Source organism: Oncorhynchus tshawytscha, linkage group LG30, assembly GCF_018296145.1.
Source record: "Oncorhynchus tshawytscha isolate Ot180627B linkage group LG30, Otsh_v2.0, whole genome shotgun sequence".
NCBI classification, from domain to species: Eukaryota; Metazoa; Chordata; class Actinopteri; order Salmoniformes; family Salmonidae; genus Oncorhynchus; species Oncorhynchus tshawytscha.
In genome coordinates, this window is record NC_056458.1 from 49,626,130 (window position 1) to 49,647,485 (window position 21,356).

The 21,356-nt window shown below is 43.3% G+C and overlaps 1 pseudogene; it reads left to right on the plus strand.

Moving 5' to 3' along the window:
- LOC112237923 overlaps positions 1-21,356 on the plus strand; it is a 294,281-nt pseudogene that overhangs the window by 165,141 nt on the left and 107,784 nt on the right.

Below are 21,356 nucleotides of genomic sequence, written 5' to 3' on the forward strand. Positions count from 1 at the left end.
AGAGTTCCTGCCCATCTTCTGAAAACATCTGAAATCCCCTCCTCTTCAAACAGTATCTTAAATAATCCCACAAACCCTCCCCCTGAGAACAAACGAAAAGCTCTGAATTTGCTGATACTTTGAGGAAACGTACTGTGGTCGTCTCACTTAGCTGTCTTAAGATGAATACCCTAATTGTAAGTCGTTCTGGATAAGAGCTAAATGACTAACATGTAAATGTAATTCAAGGAAGTAGAATTGTATTCACAAAAAAATGCAATGAAATTCAAATGTCTCCTTCCTTACCATAGACATGTTTATATTGACGTAATGTATGGATCCATACCATACATAATGATGAAACATTTAGATTTTTAAAACTCATTTTTCTAAAACTATTTGAAAAATTCTAAGATCATGTTGTGGGTTGTCTCTAATAATTCCTAATTCTCTTATGTTTTTAAATATCAGAAGAAAAAAATACATTTCCCAGAATGCATTAGATCAAACACTGCTGTATGGGAAGGAACAATGTCATGACAAAGAAAAAATAATCAGTTTGACATTATTATCAAAGTAATATTTGAAATGGTATCTGTATTCTAAGTACTATATCATTTTGATAAAATATTTGTTAAATTAATGACACATGAATTTTTCATTTCTCAGTTGAATTGGTTTGATTTAAATTCTACTTCCTTCAAATTCATTTCAAATGCTGCTTCCTGAGGGGGGTGGTCAATTAAAATGTAATTCAAATTCATTGTTTGAATTCAATTCAATTCAGAATTTGCCCTGTTGTGTGTGTGTGTTTTGTGTGTATGTGCGTGCGCTAAGATGTTATTGATTATTAGTTATTGATCATGTCTCTTCCATAGGTAACGTACGAGGCCCATAAGGAGTACCTGGCTAAGATGTTATTGATTATTAGTTATTGATCATGTCTCTTCCATAGGTAACGTACGAGGCCCATAAGGAGTACCTGGCTAAGATGTTATTGATTATTAGTTATTGATCATGTCTCTTCCATAGGTAACGTACGAGGCCCATAAGGAGTACCTGGCTAAGATGTTATTGATTATTAGTTATTGATCATGTCTCTTCCATAGGTAACGTACGAGGCCCATAAGGAGTACCTGGCTAAGATGTACGAGGAGTACCAGCGACAGGAGGAGGAGAACATCAAGAAGGGAAAGAAAGGTTCCGTCTCCACCATCTCCGGCCTCTCGGCCACGCCCGCCCCCGTCGTCAACGGCAACCTGGAGATCCGCGAGCTGGACGACCACTCACAGACGCAGACCCCAGAAAGCGAGGCCGAGTACGGAGAGGGAGGAGGAGTGCATTCCAGGAACCTGCTCGCTGAGGGAGGGGTGGAGACGAAAGGACCCAACGGGGAGGCTTTGACCCCTGGGGTGCAGGGGTCAGGGGAAAGGGTCGAAGTTCATGACCTCCTGGTGGATATCAAGGCGGAGAAGGTGGAGGCTACGGAGGTCAAATTAGATGACCTGGATCTATCCCCGGAAGGGACGGTGGGAAGAGGAGGGATGGAGGGACTGGGTGGAGGAGGGATTGGAGGGATTGGAGGAGGAAGGATGGAGGGACTGGGTGGAGGAGGGATAGGAGGGATTGGAGGAGGAGGGATAGGAGGGATTGGAGGAGGAAGGATGGAGGGACTGGGTGGAGGAGGGATAGGAGGGATTGGAGGAGGAAGGATGGAGGGACTGGGTGGAGGAGGGATTGGAGGGATAGGAGGAGGAAGGATGGGGAACGGGCCCCTGGTGGAGGTAGACTCCCTGCTGGACAGCGCCTACTGTGTCGTGGTGCGGAAGCTGAATGGCAACCACAGTAACCTGGTGCCTAAAGATGACACGGTGGTCACGGGGGCGGGGCCTGACGCCATGGAGGATGATGGGAACATGGGTCCGCTCATCACCCTTGCTGACGAGAAGGACAGTGTCCCGAACAACAGAGGATTCCTCTTCAGCAAGGTAGAGGTTAAAGATGTGTTTTTTGTTGTAGGAATATTATGTTATTAATGGATTTGAAGAACAATGTAATGGGGTCATACACTGCAGATGTATTAATACATGAGCACCAGGCATTGTTACAGTATTTTAATTAATAAATAAGCACCATATATTGTTACAGTATTTTAATTAATAAATAAGCACCAGGCATTGTTACAGTATTTTAATTAATAAATAAGCACCAGGCATTGTTACAGTATTTTAATTAATAAATAAGCACCATATATTGTTACAGTATTTTAATTAATAAATAAGCACCATATATTGTTACAGTATTTTAATTAATAAATAAGCACCATATATTGTTACAGTATTTTAATTAATAAATAAGCACCATATATTGTTACAGTATTTTAATTAATAAATAAGCACCAGGCATTGTTACAGTATTTTAATTAATAAATAAGCACCATATATTGTTACAGTATTTTAATTAATAAATAAGCACCAGGCATTGTTACAGTATTTTAATTAATAAATAAGCACCATATATTGTTACAGTATTTTAATTAATAAATAAGCACCAGGCATTGTTACAGTATTTTAATTAATAAATAAGCACCAGGCATTGTTACAGTATTTTAATTAATAAATAAGCACCAGGCATTGTTACAGTATTTTAATTAATAAATAAGCACCATATATTGTTACAGTATTTTAATTAATAAATAAGCACCAGGCATTGTTACAGTATTTTAATTAATAAATAAGCACCAGGCATTGTTACAGTATTTTAATTAATAAATAAGCACCAGGCATTGTTACAGTATTTTAATTAATAAATAAGCACCAGGCATTGTTAGTATTTTAATTAATAAATAAGCACCAGGCATTGTTACAGTATTTTAATTAATAAATAAGCACCAGGCATTGTTACAGTATTTTAATTAATAAATAAGCACCAGGCATTGTTACAGTATTTTAATTAATAAATAAGCACCAGGCATTGTTACAGTATTTTAATTAATAAATAAGCACCAGGCATTGTTACAGTATTTTAATTAATAAATAAGCACCAGGCATTGTTACAGTATTTTAATTAATAAATAAGCACCAGGCATTGTTACAGTATTTTAATTAATAAATAAGCACCAGGCATTGTTAGTATTTTAATTAATAAATAAGCACCAGGCATTGTTAGTATTTTAATTAATAAATAATCACCAGGCATTGTTAGTATTTTAATTAATAAATAAGCACCAGGCATTGTTAGTATTTTAATTAATAAATAAGCACCAGGCATTGTTACAGTCTTTTAATTAATAAATAAGCACCAGGCATTGTTACAGTATTTTAATTAATAAATAAGCACCAGGCATTGTTAGTATTTTAATTAATAAATAAGCACCAGGCATTGTTAGTATTTTAATTAATAAATAAGCACCAGGCATTGTTAGTATTTTAATTAATAAATAAGCACCAGGCATTGTTAGTATTTTAATTAATAAATAAGCACCAGGCATTGTTAGTCTTTTAATTAATAAATAAGCACCAGGCATTGTTAGTATTTTAATTAATAAATAAGCACAATATATTGCTGCAGTCTTTTAATTAATAAATAAGCACCAGGCATTGTTACAGTATTTTAATTAATAAATGAGCACCAGGCATTGTTACAGTATTTTAATTAATAAATAAGCACCAGGCATTGTTACAGTATTTTAATTAATAAATAAGCACCATATATTGCTGCAGTCTTTTAATTAATAAATAAGCACCAGGCATTGTTACAGTATTTTAATTAATAAATGAGCACCAGGCATTGTTACAGTATTTTAATTAATAAATAAGCACCAGGCATTGTTATTATTTTAATTAATAAATAAGCACCATATATTGCTGCAGTCTTTTAATGAATAAATAAGCACCAGGCATTGTTACAGTATTTTAATTAATAAATAAGCACCAGGCATTGTTAGTCTTTTAATTAATAAATAAGCACCATATATTGTTACAGTATTTTAATTAATAAATAAGCACCAGGCATTGTTAGTCTTTTAATTAATAAATATGCACCATATATTGTTACAGTATTTTAATTAATAAATAAGCACCAGGCATTGTTAGTCTTTTAATTAATAAATATGCACCATATATTGTTACAGTATTTTAATTAATAAATAAGCACCAGGCATTGTTACAGTATTTTAATTAATAAATAAGCACCATATATTGCTGCAGTATTTCAATTAATAAATATGCACCAGGCATTGTTAGTCTTTAATTAAAACCTACAGGAGGGTATCTCCAGAAACAGGGTTGGAGTTAAAACCTACAGGAGGGTCTCTCTCCAGGAACAGGGTTGGAGTTAAAACCTACAGCAGGGTCTCTCTCCAGGAACAGGGTTGGAGTTCAAACCTACAGGAGGGTCTCTCTCCGGGAACCGGTTTAGAGTTAAAACCTACAGAAGGGTGTCTCTCCAGGAACAGGGTTGGAGTTCAAACCTACAGGAACAGGGTTGGAGTTTAACCCTACAGGAGGGTCTCTCTCCAGGAACAGGGTTGGAGTTAAAACCTACAGGAGGGTATCTCTCCAGGAACAGGGTTGGAGTTAAAACCTACAGGAGGGTATCTCTCCAGGAACAGGGTTGGAGTTAAAACCTACAGGAGGGTATCTCTCCAGGAACAGGGTTGGAGTTAAAACCTACAGGAGGGTATCTCTCCAGGAACAGGGTTGGAGTTAAAACCTACAGGAGGGTATCTCTCCAGGAACAGGGTTGGAGTTAAAACCTACAGGAGGGTATCTCTCCAGGAACAGGGTTGGAGTCTTGGAGAGACTTGCTGAATTGTCTTTCTATCATATCTTTTTAAGGTTGATGAGAAGCTTCTTCCAGCGCTGGCTTCCACAGACCCCCTGGTCCTTCCCAGCCCGGACCAGCCCCTCACCTCAGGCCCCGTCCACTCCTCCACCTGCCCCAGCGATGACCTGAGTCTTCTGGCCCACATGACCTCATGCGGAGGCTCAGACCTGAGCCAAGCCCATGGAGGGCTCCCCGAAGACGGGCCCTTCAATATCCAGAGCCCCCTGGCTGACATCAGCTCCATCGCCCAGAGAGAGAGCCAGGCAGCTGAGATCCAGGCCTACCCAGGGGTAGAGGTCCCGTCTGGGGCAGATGGAGAGGTGGCAGGGGGTAAGGCTGGAGGTGACGTGGCTAGCACCACATCTGATACTGAAAGGTCTGAAGATGGGAAGGACAAAGAGATGGAGAAGATACAGACCACCGCTACTACTCAGGTGGGTGACAGAAATATCTTACCTCAAATGTAGGCCGTCATTGTAAACAAGAATTTGATCTTAACTGACTTGCCAAGTGAAATAAATGTTTAAAAAATAAATGGAATAAGAAAAAAATTGTTTTAAACCAAGTGAGATAACTCTGCTCCTTCAATTGCTACTGTACTTAGCCATGTCTTCAATAACTGAGAGACTGATCTAAGCTAATGTTTACACAGCTGGCTAACACAGCTGGCTAACACTGTTGGCTAACACTGTTGGCTAACACTGTTGGCTAACACTGTTGGCTAACACAGCTGGCTAACACAGCTGGATAACACTGTTGGATAACACTGTTGGATAACACTGTTGGCTAACACAGCTGGCTAACACTGTTGGGTAACACAGCCTCTAACACTGTTGGATAACACAGCCTCTAACACTGTTGGATAACACTGTTGGATAACACTGTTGGATAACACTGTTGGATAACACTGTTGGATAACACTGTTGGATAACACAGCTGGCTAACACTGTTTGATAACACTGTTTGATAACACTGTTTGATAACACTGTTTGATAACACTGTTTGATAACACTGTTTGATAACACTGTTGGATAACACAGCTGGCTAACACTGTTTGATAACACTGTTTGATAACACTGTTGGATAACACAGCTGGCTAACACTGTTTGATAACACTGTTTGATAACACTGTTTGATAACACTGTTGGCTAACACAGCTGGCTAACACCAGTTGCAGTAAATAGATCCCAAACAATCCTGATACCTTCAAACTAAAAAACACAGCTAACTTAGTTATAGTTATTAGCTTAGCTTCTGTAGGTGTTTTATTTTCAATATTCAGGTTGTTTTGACTGATGTTTTTAAGCTTGTGTATTGTTTCCCTCCACAGTGATCCAGTTTGAGAGAGACCTAGCTATTTAGCTCAGCCGATTAGCTTTTTGCGGAAGATATTGTTGTTAGGCTAGCAATTGTAGTTAACCAATTCAGCTGTTATTGTTTCTAGTTTACCAGTTGATAGTGTACCACCATTCCTTTACCCTCCTCCCTAGGTGTTTCACGGTCGTACGGCGACCCAGTCGGAGCATAACCTGTCTCTCTACTTCCCCCAACAGGCACTCCGTGGTCATCCGGCAGCCCAGTCAGAGCGTGACCTGCGTGTGGACCTGGCCTTTAGAGGGATGATGACAGAACCCATGACGGAAGAGCAGCGACGCCAGTTCAGCCCCGGGCCTCGCACCACCATGTTCCGTATCCCAGAGTTTAAGTGGTCGCCCATGCATCAGCGCCTCCTCACAGACCTGCTGTTCGCCCTGGAGACCGACGTGCACGTGTGGAGGAGGTGAGGGTGGTCGGACTGTTTGGTTACGTCCATGTTAGTGAGCATTTCTCATTTGTCTCGAGATAATCCATTGACCTGGCAGATGTGGCATATCAAGAAGCTGATTAAACAGCGTGATCATTGCACCTTGTGCTGGGGACAATAAAAGGCCACTCTAAAATGAGCAGTTTAATTACGCAACACAATGCCACAGATTTCTCTTGTTTTGAGGGAGCGTGTAATTGGCATGCTGACTGCAGGAATGTCCACCAGAGCTGTTGCCAGATAATATAATGTTCATTTCTCTACCGTAAGCCGCCTCCAACGTTGTTTTAGAGAATTTGGCAGTACGTCCAACCGGCCTCACAACCACAGACCACGTGTAACCACGCCAGTCCAGGACCTCCACATCTGACTTCTTCACCTGCAGGATTGTCTGTCTGTTTAGCTGGCCTCAGCTGATGAAACTGAGGAGTATTTCTGCCTGTAATTAAGGCTTTTTGTGGGGGAAAACACATTCTGATTGGCTGGGCCTCACTCTCCAGTAGGTAGGCCTGGCTCCCAAGTGGGTGGGCCTATGCCCTCCCAGGCCCGCCCAGGGCTGTACCCTGCCCAGTCATGTTAAATCCATAGATTAGGGCCTAATCAATGTATTTACATTGACTGATTTCCTTATATGAACTGTAAATTTAGTAAAATCTTTGAAAAAAATTAAGGGGTCTTACATATGTGTGGATATGTGTGTAAATAACCTCACACTCAACGTCAACAAAACTAAGGAGATGATTGTGGACTTCAGGAAACAGCAGAGGGAACACCCCCCCATCCACATCGATGGAACAGTAGTGGAGAGGGTAGCAAGTTTTAAGTTCCTCGGCATACACATCACAGACAAACTGAATTGGTCCACTCACCAGACAGCATCGTGAAGAAGGCGCAGCAGGGCCTCTTCAACCTCAGGAGGCTGAAGAAATTTGGCTTGTCACCAAAAGCACTCACAAACTTCTACAGATGCACAATCGAGAGCATCCTGGCGGGCTGTATCACCGCCTGGTATGGCAACTGCACCGCCCTCAACCGTAAGGCTCTCCAGAGGGTAGTGAGGTCTGCACAACGCATCACCGGGGGCAAACTACCTGCCCTCCAGGACACCTACACCACCCTATGCTACAGGAAGGCCAGAAAGATCATCAAGGACATCAACCACCCGAGCCACTGCCTGTTCACCCCGCTATCATCCAGAAGGCGAGGTCAGTACAGGTGCATCAAAGCTGAGACCGAGAGACTGAAAAACAGCTTCTATCTCAAGGCCATCAGACTGTTAAACAGCCACCACTAACATTGAGTGGCTGCTGCCAACACACTGACACTGACACTGACTCAACTCCAGCCACTTTAATAATGGGAATTGATGGGAAATGATGTAAATATATCACTAGCCAATTTAAACAATGCTACCTTATATAATGTTACTTACCCTACATTATTCGTCTCATATGCAAACGTATATACTGTACTCTATATCATCGACTGCATCCTTATGTAATACATGTATCACTAGCCACTTTAACTATGCCACTTTGTTTACATACTCATCTCATATGTATATACTGTACTCGATATCATCTACTGTATCTTGCCTATGCTGCTCTGTACCATCACTCATTCATATATCTTTATGTACATATTCTTTATCCCCTTACACTGTGTATAAGACAGTAGTTTTTTGGAATTGTTAGTTAGATTACTTGTTCGTTATTACTGCATTGTCGGAACTAGAAGCACAAGCATTTCGCTACACTCGCATTAACATCTGCTAACCATGTGTATGTGACAAATAAAATTAGATTTGATTTGATTTATGTATGTGTGTATATATTTTTTTTCTCATTTTGTCTGTCATAGTTGAAGTGTACCTATGATGAAAATTACAGGCTTTCATCTTTTTAAGTGGGCGAACTTGCACAATTGGTGGCTGACCAAATACTTTTTTGCGTATATGTGTATATATTAATGTGTGTGTATATATATATATATAAACACACATATATATATTTTTATATTGTGATGTCAGTATGGGGTATTGTGATGTCAGAATGGGGTATTGTGATGTCAGAATGGGGTATTGTGATGTCATTATGGGGTATTGTGATGTCAGTATGGGGTGTTGTGATGTCATTATGGGGTGTTGTGATGTCAGTATGGGGTAATGTGATGTCAGAATGGGGTATTGTGATGTCAGAATGGGGTATTGTGATGTCAGAATGGGGTATTGTGATGTCAGTATGGGGTATTGTGATGTCATTATGGGGTGTTGTGATGTCATTATGGGGTGTTGTGATGTCATTATGGGGTATTGTGATGTCAGTATGGGGTATTGTGATGTCAGTATGGGGTACTGTGATGTCATTATGGGGTACTGTGATGTCATTATGGGGTATTGTGATGTCATTATGCGTTGTTGTGATGTCAGAATGGGGTATTGTGATGTCATTATGGGGTATTGTGATGTCATTATGGGGTATTGTGATGTCATTATGGGGTGTTGTGATGTCATTATGGGGTAATGTGATGTCAGTATGGGGTATTGTGATGTCAGAATGGGGTATTGTGATGTCATTATGGGGTATTGTGATGTCATTATGGGGTGTTGTGATGTCATTATGGGGTGTTGTGATGTCATTATGGGGTATTGTGATGTCATTATGGGGTGTTGTGATGTCATTATGGGGTGTTGTGATGTCAGTATGGGGTAATGTGATGTCAGAATGGGGTAATGTGATGTCATTATGGGGTGTTGTGATGTCATTATGGGGTGTTGTGATGTCAGTATGGGGTGTTGTGATGTCAGTATGGGGTGTTGTGATGTCAGTATGGGGTGTTGTGATGTCAGTATGGGGTATTGCGATGTCAGTATGGGGTATTGTGATGTCAGTATGGGGTATTGTGATGTCATTATGGGGTATTGCGATGTCATTATGGGGTGTTGTGATGTCATTATGGGGTGTTGTGATGTCAGTATGGGGTGTTGCGTGTAGATTGATTGGGGGGGAAACTTATTCCACATTTTTCAGACTGAATTGAAAATATTTCAAGTATTATAATTTTTTTACCTACACACAATACTCCATAAAAAATGTCGTGAAAATTAAAAATATTATTTCCTCACTCCCCGTAGTCAATACATGTTACGTATATACAGTAGGTCAGATTAACAAGATCAAGATGCATGAAATTAATAATGAATTACATTTACAAAATATATTCTCAGCAGTCAGTCTTTCAGAGGGAATGATGGAAGCTCAATGAAAGTGTTTGTAAGAAAATAGTTATTCCGTGGAATCATGCCTTCCAGGATGTAAGGAATGATGTCAAAATGACTAGCAGGTGCAGACAATGACACAGACAATTACCTGGAGGCGTATCATAAAACAGTGTATTATTAACCCCTCACTCTCTCCTCTCTCCCATTTTCCATCTTCTCTCTTCCTTTCCTCTCTCCTCTCCTCTTCCCTCTCCTCTCCTCTCCTCTCCTCTCCCTCTCCTCTCCTCTCCTCTCCTCTCCTCTCCTCTCCTCTCCTCTCCTCCTCCTCTCCTCTCCTCTCCTCTCCTCTCCTCTCCTCTCCTCTCCTCTCCTCTCCTCTCTCTCTCCTCTCCTCTCCTCTCCTCTCCTCTCCTCTCTCTCCTCTCCTCTCCTCTCCTCTCCTCTCCCTCTCCTCTCCTCTCCTCTCCTCTCCTCTCCTCTCCTCTCCTCTCCTCTCCTCTCCTCTCCTCCTCTCTCCAGCCATTCGACCAAGTCAGTGATGGACTTTGTGAACAGCAATGAGAACATCATCTTTGTCCACAACACCATTCATCTCATCTCTCAGATGGTGGACAACATCATTATCGCCTGTGGAGGAATCCTTCCTCTACTCTCTGCTGCCACCTCCCCCTCTGTAAGTGTGGCTCACTGCTGCCCCCTTTTGGTGGGGAGGGAAACTGACTCATGTTGATCAGACCTGGGGCCTCATTTATCAAACTGTGTCGAACGCAACATATACGCATGTTTTCATTGATAAATCAGAACCTTACTATATGTGTGCGCTTGTGAACGAGCATTACATTCCTGCCTGGAAAACACCCTCCATTCAGCTTTAATGGGAACAAAAACGCCCTCATTCGCTGTGTGATTTGGAGGTGTTGGAACTGGGCCGTGACGGTTCCTAAAAGAAAAGCGTAATGGCAAGTTTGATCACATTTGTGTTGAGGTGTGGGCAGAATGTGTTCATCTTTTGCAGTGACTTTCAAACAAAAAATGCATACCTCCTATAGTGAGTGTGGAGCTAACAGCCACTCAGCGCCTACCGGCCACGCATCCATCTAGTGCTTACTGTGGTTACTGTATCATCTAGTGGTTGCTGTGGTTACTGTCCATCTAGCGGTTACTGTGGTTACTGTACCATCTAGTGGTTACTGTGGTTACTGTATCATCTAGTGGTTGCTGTGGTTACTGTATCATCTAGTGGTTGCTGTGGTTACTGTACCATCTAGTAGTTACTGTGGTTACTGTACCATCTAGTGGTTACTGTGGTTACTGTACCATCTAGGGGTTAATGTGGTTACTGTACCATCTAGTAGTTACTGTGGTTACTGTACCATCTAGTGGTTACTGTGGTTACTGTACCATCTAGTAGTTACTGTGGTTACTGTACCATCTAGTGGTTACTGTGGTTACTGTACCATCTAGTAGTTACTGTGGTTACTGTACCATCTAGTGGTTACTGTTGTTACTGTACCATCTAGTAGTTACTGTGGTTACTGTACCATCTAGTGGTTACTGTGGTTACTGTACCATCTAGGGGTTAATGTGGTTACTGTACCATCTAGTAGTTACTGTGGTTACTGTACCATCTAGTGGTTACTGTGGTTACTGTACCATCTAGGGGTTAATGTGGTTACTGTACCATCTAGTGGTTACTGTGGTTACTGTACCATCTAGTGGTTACTGTGGTTACTGTACCATCTAGGGGTTAATGTGGTTACTGTACCATCGAGTGGTTACTGTGGTTACTGTACCATCTAGTGGTTACTGTACCATCGAGTGGTTACTGTGGTTACTGTACCATCTAGTGGTTACTGTACCATCTAGTGGTTACTGTATCATCTAGTGGTTAATGTGGTTACTGTATCTTCTAGTGGTTACTGTGGTTTTACACGTTGGGTACAAATCAGGTTGCATGACTGTGTTTTCTGATTTCCATCAACTCGCCTCTTGTTATGAATATATATTCAGTTTAACACCTGATAGTGCTACTTCCTCTCTGGCTCCTTTTGTTCATTATATTCAACAACAATACTACATTGGTTTATATCTTAACTTTAAATTATTTTCACTTAAACTTTATAACCTTGAGTTCTCAATCAAACTAAAGTATTCTAACTTGATTTTCTAAGTTCTGCTCATTGTTTTAATGAATCATAATTGTGTTCTTTCTCTGTTCTTTCTCTCATCCTCTCCGTCCGTTTGTGTTTCTGCTTCTGTCTGCTTGTGCAGAGTTCAAAGGTCAGTGCAAACACTGTAAGTTCCTGTTTCTTTTTTCTTCATACACTCGCATTCTGTTGTTTGTAGCGTAGCGATATTGTGACTTACACTTGCTTTGCTGACATCCATAATCGTTCATTTTCTAGACTCTTCTGTTCCTAGACTGTCTCTGCTTGTATATGTTGACGTATGTGTTTGTCTGTTCAGTTCCATAAGAGAGAACTTTACTCGAAGCCATTAGTGCAGTAAAGAGAGGAGAGAGCTTGAGAAAAGAAGAGAAGATGAATTGAAGGAGAGAGAGGAGAGATATTATCTTCTCACATCTGAGCGTGTCCCCTCTATATCTAACCTAAATCACATCTGAGCGTGTCCCCTCTATATCTAACCTAAATCACATCTGAGCGTGTCCCCTCTATATCTAACCTAAATCAGGAGAGAGAGAGATACATATATAGATACATCAGACAATTATTGAGAGATAGAGAGATGGAGATGTACTGTAGAGAGATATAGAAATATACTGTAGAGAGAGATATAGAGATGTACTGTAGAGAGAGATATAGAGATGTACTGTAGAGAGAGATATAGAAATATACTGTAGAGAGAGATATAGAGATGTACTGTAGAGAGAGATATAGAGATGTACTGTAGAGAGAGATATAGAGATATAGAGATGTACTGTAGAGAGAGATATAGAGATGTACTGTAGAGTGATATATAGAAATATACTGTAGAGAGAGATATAGAGATGTACTGTAGAGAGAGATATAGAGATATACTGTAGAGAGAGATATAGAGATGTACTGTAGAGAGAGATATAGAGATGTACTGTAGAGTGATATATAGAAATATACTGTAGAGAGAGATATAGAGATGTACTGTAGAGAGAGATATAGAGATATAGATATGTACTGTAGAGAGATATATAGAGATGTACTGTAGAGAGATATATAGAGATATAGATATGTACTGTAGAGAGATATATAGAGATGTACTGTAGAGAGAGATATAGAAATATACTGTAGAGAGAGATATAGAGATGTACTGTAGAGAGAGATATAGAAATATACTGTAGAGAGATATAGAGATGTACTGTAGAGAGATATAGAGATGTACTGTAGAGAGAGATATAGAGATGTACTGTAGAGAGAGATATAGAAATATACTGTAGAGAGAGATATAGAAATATACTGTAGAGAGAGATATAGAGATGTACTGTAGAGAGAGATATAGAGATGTACTGTAGAGAGAGATATAGAGATGTACTGTAGAGAGATATATAGAAATATACTGTAGAGAGAGATATAGAGATGTACTGTAGAGAGAGATATAGAGATGTACTGTAGAGAGAGATATAGAAATATACTGTAGAGAGAGATATAGAGATGTACTGTAGAGAGAGATATAGAGATGTACTGTAGAGAGAGATATAGAGATATAGATATATAATGTAGAGAGAGATATAGAGATGTACTGTAGAGAGAGATATAGAGATGTACTGTAGAGAGAGATATAGAGATATACTCTAGAGAGATATAGAGATATAGAGATGTACTGTAGAGAGAGATATATAGATATGTACTGTAGAGAGAGATATAGAGATATACTGTAGAGAGATATAGAGATGTACTGTAGAGAGAGATATAGAGATGTACTGTAGAGAGATATAGATATGTACTGTAGAGAGAGATATAGTGATATAGAGATGTACTGTAGAGAGAGATATAGAGATATAGATATGTACTGTAGAGAGATATATAGAGATGTACTGTAGAGAGAGATATAGAGATGTACTGTAGAGAGAGATATAGAGATATACTGTAGAGAGAGATATAGAGATGTACTGTAGAGAGAGATATAGTGATATAGAGATGTACTGTAGAGATATAGAGATGTACTGTAGAGAGATATAGTGATATAGAGATGTACTGTAGAGAGAGAGATATAGAGATATAGATATGTACTGTAGAGAGAGATATAGTGATATAGAGATGTACTGTAGAGATATAGAGATGTACTGTAGAGAGATATAGTGATATAGAGATGTACTGTAGAGAGAGAGATATAGAGATATAGATATATACTGTGGAGAGAGAAAGAGATGTACTGTAGAGAGATATAGATATAGATATAGAGATGTACTGTAGAGAGAGATATAGAGATGTACTGTAGAGAGAGATATTGTGATATAGAGATGTACTGTAGAGAGATATAGATATAGAGATGTACTGTAGAGAGATATAGAGATGTATTGTAGGGAGAGATAGAGATGTACTGTAGACAGAGATAGAGATATACTGTAGAGAGAGATAGAGATATACTGTAGAGAGAGATAGAGATGTACTGTAGAGAGATATAGAGATGTACTGTAGAGAGATATAGAGATATACTGTAGAGAGAGATAGAGATGTACTGTAGAGAGATATAGAGATGTACTGTAGAGAGATATAGATATGTACTGTAGAGAGATATAGAGATGTACTATATAGAGATATTGAGATATAGAGATATAGATATATACTGTAGAGAGATATAGAGATGTACTGTAGAGAGATATAGAGATGTACTATATAGTGATATAGAGATATTGAGATATACTGTAGAGAGATATAGAGATATAGAGATGTACTATATAGTGATATAGAGATATTGAGAAATACTGTAGAGAGATGTAGAGATGTACTATATAGTGATATTGAGATATACTGTAGAGAGATGTAGAGATATAGAGATGTACTATATAGTGATATAGAGATATTGAGATATACTGTAGAGAGATGTTGAGATATAGAGATATTGAGATATACTGTAGAGAGATATAGAGATGTACTATATAGTGATATTGAGATATACTGTAGAGAGATATAGAGATATTGAGATATAGAGATGTACTATATAGAGATATTGAGATATACTGTAGACAGAGATATAGAGATACTTTTTATTGTTTATTTCACTTTTATATATTATCTACCTCACTTGCTTTGGCAATGTTAACTCATGTTTCCTATGCCAATAAAGCCCCTTGAATTGAGAGAGAGAGGGAGAGAGAGAGAAAGAGAGATGGAGGTATAGAGATCGCACACAGAGAGAGAAAGATCACACACAGAGAGATCACATATATATATACACAGTATATATATATATATATATGTATAGAGAGAGACTGAGATATACCGTAGATTATATAGAGAGAGATCACAGAGATAGTGAAAGTATTCTCATCTCTGTGTGGAACCTAAAGAAGGGGAGAGGAGATGGAGGAGGAGTCGACCCCCAGAAGGGGTCAAAGGGTGAGGAGGTGACCCCTGTCCCAGGCGGAGAGGTGCGTAACGTACCAACCCAAACCAGCCCTAGCACCGTGCCCTCCCTGTTAGTCCTTCACCAGCCCTCTTAGGAAAGCTTAGGAGACTGGCACGCAATGCAAGCGTCTGTGTGTGCATGTCTGGCTCCTCGCTACCACTCCCCCACTCGTTTGTCCCATCCCCTACTCACAAAGCCAGAGATGTAGTACGCAGAGTTTGGCAAAACCTCAACGATCACATTTTCTAGGGACACTTGGCGCCAACATGGCTGATGGGTAACAGAACTTTATGCATTTTCATCTGTCTATGGCTGGCTGTCACTGTTCCTGTCACTGTTCCTGGTCCTGGTCCTGGTCCTGTCCCTGGTCCTGTCCCTGGTCCTGTCACTGGTCCTGTCACTGTTCCTGTCACTGTCACTGTTCCTGTCACTGTCACTGTTCCTGTTCCTGTCACTGTTCCTGGTCCTGTCACTGTTCCTGTTCCTGTCACTGTTCCTGTTCCTGTCACTGTTCCTGTCACTGTTCCTGTTCCTGGTCCTGTCACTATTCCTGGTCCTGTCACTGTTCCTGTCACTCCTGTTCCTGTCACTATTCCTGTTCCTGTCACTCCTGTTCCTGTTCCTGTCACTGTTCCTGTTCCTGTCACTCCTGTTCCTGTCACTGTTCCTGTTCCTGTCACTCCTGTTCCTGTTCCTGTCACTGTTCCTGTTTCTGTCACTCCTGTTCCTGTCACTGTTCCTGTTCCTGTCACTGTTCCTGTTCCTGTCACTCCTGTTCCTGTCACTGTTCCTGTTCCTGTCACTGTTCCTGTTCCTGTCACTGTTCCTGTTCCTGTCACTGTTCCTGTTCCTGTCACTGTTCCTGTTCCTGTCACTGTTCCTGTTCCTGTCACTGTTCCTGTCACTGTTCCTGTTCCTGTCACTGTTCCTGTTCCTGTCACTGTTCCTGTCACTGTTCCTGTTCCTGTTCCTGTTCCTGTCACTGTTCCTGTTCCTGTCACTGTTCCTGTTCCTGTTCCTGTCACTGTTCCTGTTCCTGTTCCTGTCACTGTTTCTGTTCCTGTCACTGTTTCTGTTCCTGTCACTGTTCCTGTTCCTGTCACTGTTCCTGTTCCTGTCACTGTTCCTGTTCCTGTCACTCCTGTTCCTGTCACTGTTTCTGTTCCTGTCACTGTTTCTGTTCCTGTCACTGTCTCTGTTCCTGTCACTGTTCCTGTCACAGTTCCTGTCCATGTTCCATAAGGGGCTTTCAGCACTGTACCTCAAACTGACCTGTCACTACCCCCACTGGTACCCCAAACAGACCTGTCACTACCCCCCCACACCGATACCCCAAACAGACCTGTCACTACCCCCCCACACACTGTGTGTCTGTCTGTCACTGTGATGCTGGGTACTGGCCTGGGTCTGTGATGCTGGGTCCTGGCCTGGGTCTGTGATGCTGGGTCCTGGCCTGGGTCTGTGATGCTGGCCACTGGCCTAGGTCGTTGATGCTGGCCACTGGCCTAGGTCGTTGATGCTGGCCACTGGCCTAGGTCGTTGATGCTGGCCACTGGCCTAGGTCTGTGATGCTGGCCACTGGCCTGGGTCTGTGATGCTGGGTCCTGGCCTGGGTCTGTGATGCTGGGTCCTGGCCTGGGTCTGTGATGCTGGCCACTGGCCTAGGTCGTTGATGCTGGCCACTGGCCTAGGTCGTTGATGCTGGCCACTGGCCTAGGTCTGTGATGCTGGCCACTGGCCTGGGTCTGTGATGCTGGGTACTGGCCTGGGTCTGTGATGCTGGGTACTGGCCTGGGTCTGTGATGCTGGCCACTGGCCTAGGTCGTTGATGCTGGCCACTGGCCTAGGTCGTTGATGCTGGCCACTGGCCTAGGTCGTTGATGCTGGCCACTGGCCTAGGTCTGTGATGCTGGCCACTGGCCTGGGTCTGTGATGCTGGGTCCTGGCCTGGGTCTGTGATGCTGGGTCCTGGCCTGGGTCTGTGATGCTGGCCACTGGCCTAGGTCGTTGATGCTGGCCACTGGCCTAGGTCGTTGATGCTGGCCACTGGCCTAGGTCTGTGATGCTGGCCACTGGCCTGGGTCTGTGATGCTGGGTACTGGCCTGGGTCTGTGATGCTGGGTACTGGCCTGGGTCTGTGATGCTGGCCACTGGCCTGGGTCTGTGATGCTGGGTACTGGCCTGGGTCTGTGATGCTGGCCACTGGCCTGGGTCTGTGATGCTGGCCACTGGCCTGGGTCTGTGATGCTGGCCACTGGCCTGGGTCTGTGATGCTGGCCACTGGCCTGGGTCTGTGATGCTGGCCACTAGCCTGGGTCATAAATGTGTGTGTGTTTGCGCAGATCAGTGTAAATGTGTGTGTGCTCACGAGCATATCCTTGCGTGTGTGTGTGTGTGTGTGTGTGTGTATGTGTGTGTGTGTGTGTGTGTGTGACTAACCTGTCCCATCAGGTTGAGTTGGAGAACATGGAGTTGACCCAGGGCATGTCTTCAGAGACGGCGGTGTCCTTTCTGTCTCGGCTCATGGCCATGGTGGACGTTCTGGTGTTTGCCAGCTCCCTCAACTTCTCTGAGATAGAGGCTGAGAAGAACATGTCCTCTGGAGGTCTGATGAGACAGTGTCTACGACTGGGTAAGAGGGAGGGAGGGAGGGAGTGTGTTAGATAGTGTGGGTTGTTAGTGCAACGTCCATTTAGCAAAATATATATATTCTGTGACTCACATTTAACCTTTCTATAACCTTTAACCTTTCTATAACCTTTAACCTTTCTATGACCTTTAACCTTTCTATATCCTTTCTATAACCTTTAAACTTTCTATAACCTTTAACCTTTCTATAACCTTTAACCTTTCTATAACCTTTAACCTTTCTGTAACCTTTCTATAACCTTTAAACTTTCTATAACCTTTAACCTTTCTATAACCTTTAACCTTTCTATAACCTTTAAACTTTCTATATCCTTTAACCTTTCTATAACCTTTAACCTTTCTGTAACCTTTCTATATCCTTTAACCTTTCTATAACCTTTAAACTTTCTATAACCTTTAACCTTTCTATAACCTTTAACCTTTCTATATCCATTCTATAACCTTTAAACTTTCTATAACCTTTAACCTTTCTATAACCTTTAACCTTTCTATATCATTTCTATATATAACCTTTAACCTTTCTATAACCTTTAACCTTTCTATAACCTTTAACCTTTCTATGACCTTTAACCTTTCTATATCCTTTCTATAACCTTTAAACTTTCTATAACCTTTATTTTCTTCTTTATCCCCCTCTCTTTCCCTCATCCCTCCCTCATCCCTCCATCCCTCCCTCCCTCATCCCTCCCTCCCTCCATCCCTCATCCCTCCCTCCCTCCCTCCCTCATCCCTCCCTCCATCCCTCCCTCCCTCCCTCTATCCCTCATCCCTCCCTCCATCCCTCCCTCCCTCCCTCCATCCCTCATCCCTCCCTCATCCCTCCCTCCATCCCTCCCTCCCTCCCTCCATCCCTCCCTCCCTCCATCCCTCATCCCTCCCTCCATCCCTCCCTCCCTCATCCCTCCATCCCTCCCTCCCCCAGTATGTTGTGTAGCAGTGAGGAACTGTCTAGAGTGTAGACAGAGACAGAGAGATAGAGGCTGTTTCTCCAAGTCCAACCTGCCCAGCAGCAAGTCACAGGACAGTCTACAGAGTGCAGCCGCAGCCAGCAAGGTAATACACCATCACACCCCCACACACCCACACACCCCCACCCAGCCACACACCCACACACCCCCACCCAGCCACACACCCACACACCACCCCCACCCAGCCACACACCCACACACCCCCACCCAGCCACACTCCCACCCACCCCCACCCAGCCACACACCCCCACCCCCACCCAGCCACACACCCACACACCCCACCCAGCCACACTCCCCCACACCCACCCACCCCCACCCAGCCACACTCCCACCCACACCCACCCACACACTCCCACCCACCCAGCCACCCCCACCCACCCACACTCCCCCACACCCACACACCCCCACCCAGCCACACTCCCACCCACACACCCCACACCCCCACCCACCCACCCACCCACACACCCCCACCATCACACCCCCCACACTAACCACCCACCCACCCTCCCACCCACACCCCCACCCTCACACCCCCACACCCCCACCCACACACACCCCCACAGATCCCAGGTGTGTGTATGTGAGGTTATAAGATGTTATAACTCCTCTGCCCTTGCTTCTCCAGGATCCAGACAGACTCCTACAGGATGTTGACATCAACCGCCTAAGAGCCGTGGTCTTCAGAGACGTGGTGAGTGTGTGTGTGTGTGTGTGTGTGTGTGTGTGTGTGTATGTGTGTGTGTATGTGGTTAAAAATGTGTCTGTTGTTAATAGGTATGTACTGTGTAAATGTTTTCCCTCTCAGGATGACAGTAAGCAGGCTCAGTTCCTGGCCCTGGCGGTGGTCTACTTCATATCTGTCCTCATGGTGTCAAAGTACCGGGACATCCTGGAACCACAGAGAGAGATTGGCAGGTCCAGCAGCCTATCAGGGAGGAGCATCCGCCACGAGATCAACTCCCCCACCAGCACAGGTGTCACACTATGTTCTGTCCCTCTGGTGTCACACTGTATTATGTCCCCCACTCACTGGGTGTCCCAGCTGTGAATCAGTCCCTGATTTATAGGGTCAGAATGAAACCAGGCCTACAGGATTGTAACAATTATAGAATAGACGTGTTCTATTAGATATTAACAACAAAACTACCTATGTCTTCCCCCATTCTATCTCTCTCTCTCTCCCCCTTCTCTCTCTCTCCCCCTTCTCTCTCTCTCTCTCTCTCTCTCTCTCCCCCTTCTCTCTCTCTCTCTCTCTCTCTCTCCCCCTTCTCTCTCTCTCTCTCTCTCCCCCCCTTCTCTCTCTCTCTCTCTCTCTCCCCCTTCTCTCTCTCTCTCTCTCTCCCCCTTCTCTCTCTCTCTCTCTCTCCCCTTATCTCTCTCTCTCCCCCTTCTCTCTCTCTCTCCCCCCGTTCTCTCTCTCTCTCTGTCTCTTTCTCTGTGTCTCTCTCTCTCTCCCCCTTCTCTCTCTCTCTCTCTCTCCCCCCCTTCTCTCTCTCTCTCTCTCTCTCTCCCCCTTCTCTCTCTCTCTCTCTCTCCCCCCCCTCTCTCTCTCTCTCTCCCCCCCTTCTCTCTCTCTCTCTCTCTCTCCCCCCCTTCTCTCTCTCTCTCTCTCTCCCCCTTCTCTCTCTCTCTCTCTCTCCCCTTATCTCTCTCTCTCCCCCTTCTCTCTCTCTCTCCCCCCGTTCTCTCTCTCTCTCTGTCTCTTTCTCTGTGTCTCTCTCTCTCCCCCTTCTCTCTCTCTCTCTGTTTCTGTGTCTCTCTCTCTCTGTCCTTCTCTCTCTATGTCCAGAGCACCCATCGTCCTCCTTCCCTGAGGGTGGTCAGGGGGAGAAGCAGATTCCCACCCCCATGGATGACTCTCCGCTTGCCTCTCTGCCCCACACCGACTCAGGAATCGGGGAGGAGGGCCACGGCCCTGGGGGTCTGAACGGAGCAGAGCTGGGCCTGGGGCTGGGCATGGCAGGCAGGGAGACAGACAGAGACAGAGAGAGGGATCTACTGTGTACCCTGTCATCAGAGGTTAGAAGGTCAAGGGAGAGCCTATTTGATTCGCCCCACAACCCTAACTCTGCCTCCAATCCTGGTCAAGCCCCACCCTCGTCGATCTCGAGCATCAGCCAGCCTAACAAGGGCATCAACGTCAAGGTACTGACTCTATTCCGTTGTCAGGGTACTGACTCTATTCCATTGTCAGGGTACTGACTCTATTCTGTTGTCAGGGTACTGACTCTATTCCATTGTCAGGGTACTGACTCTATTCTGTTGTCAAGGTACTGACTCTATTCCGTTGTCAAGGTACTGACTCTATTCCGTTGTCAAGGTACTGACTCTATTCCATTGTCAAGGT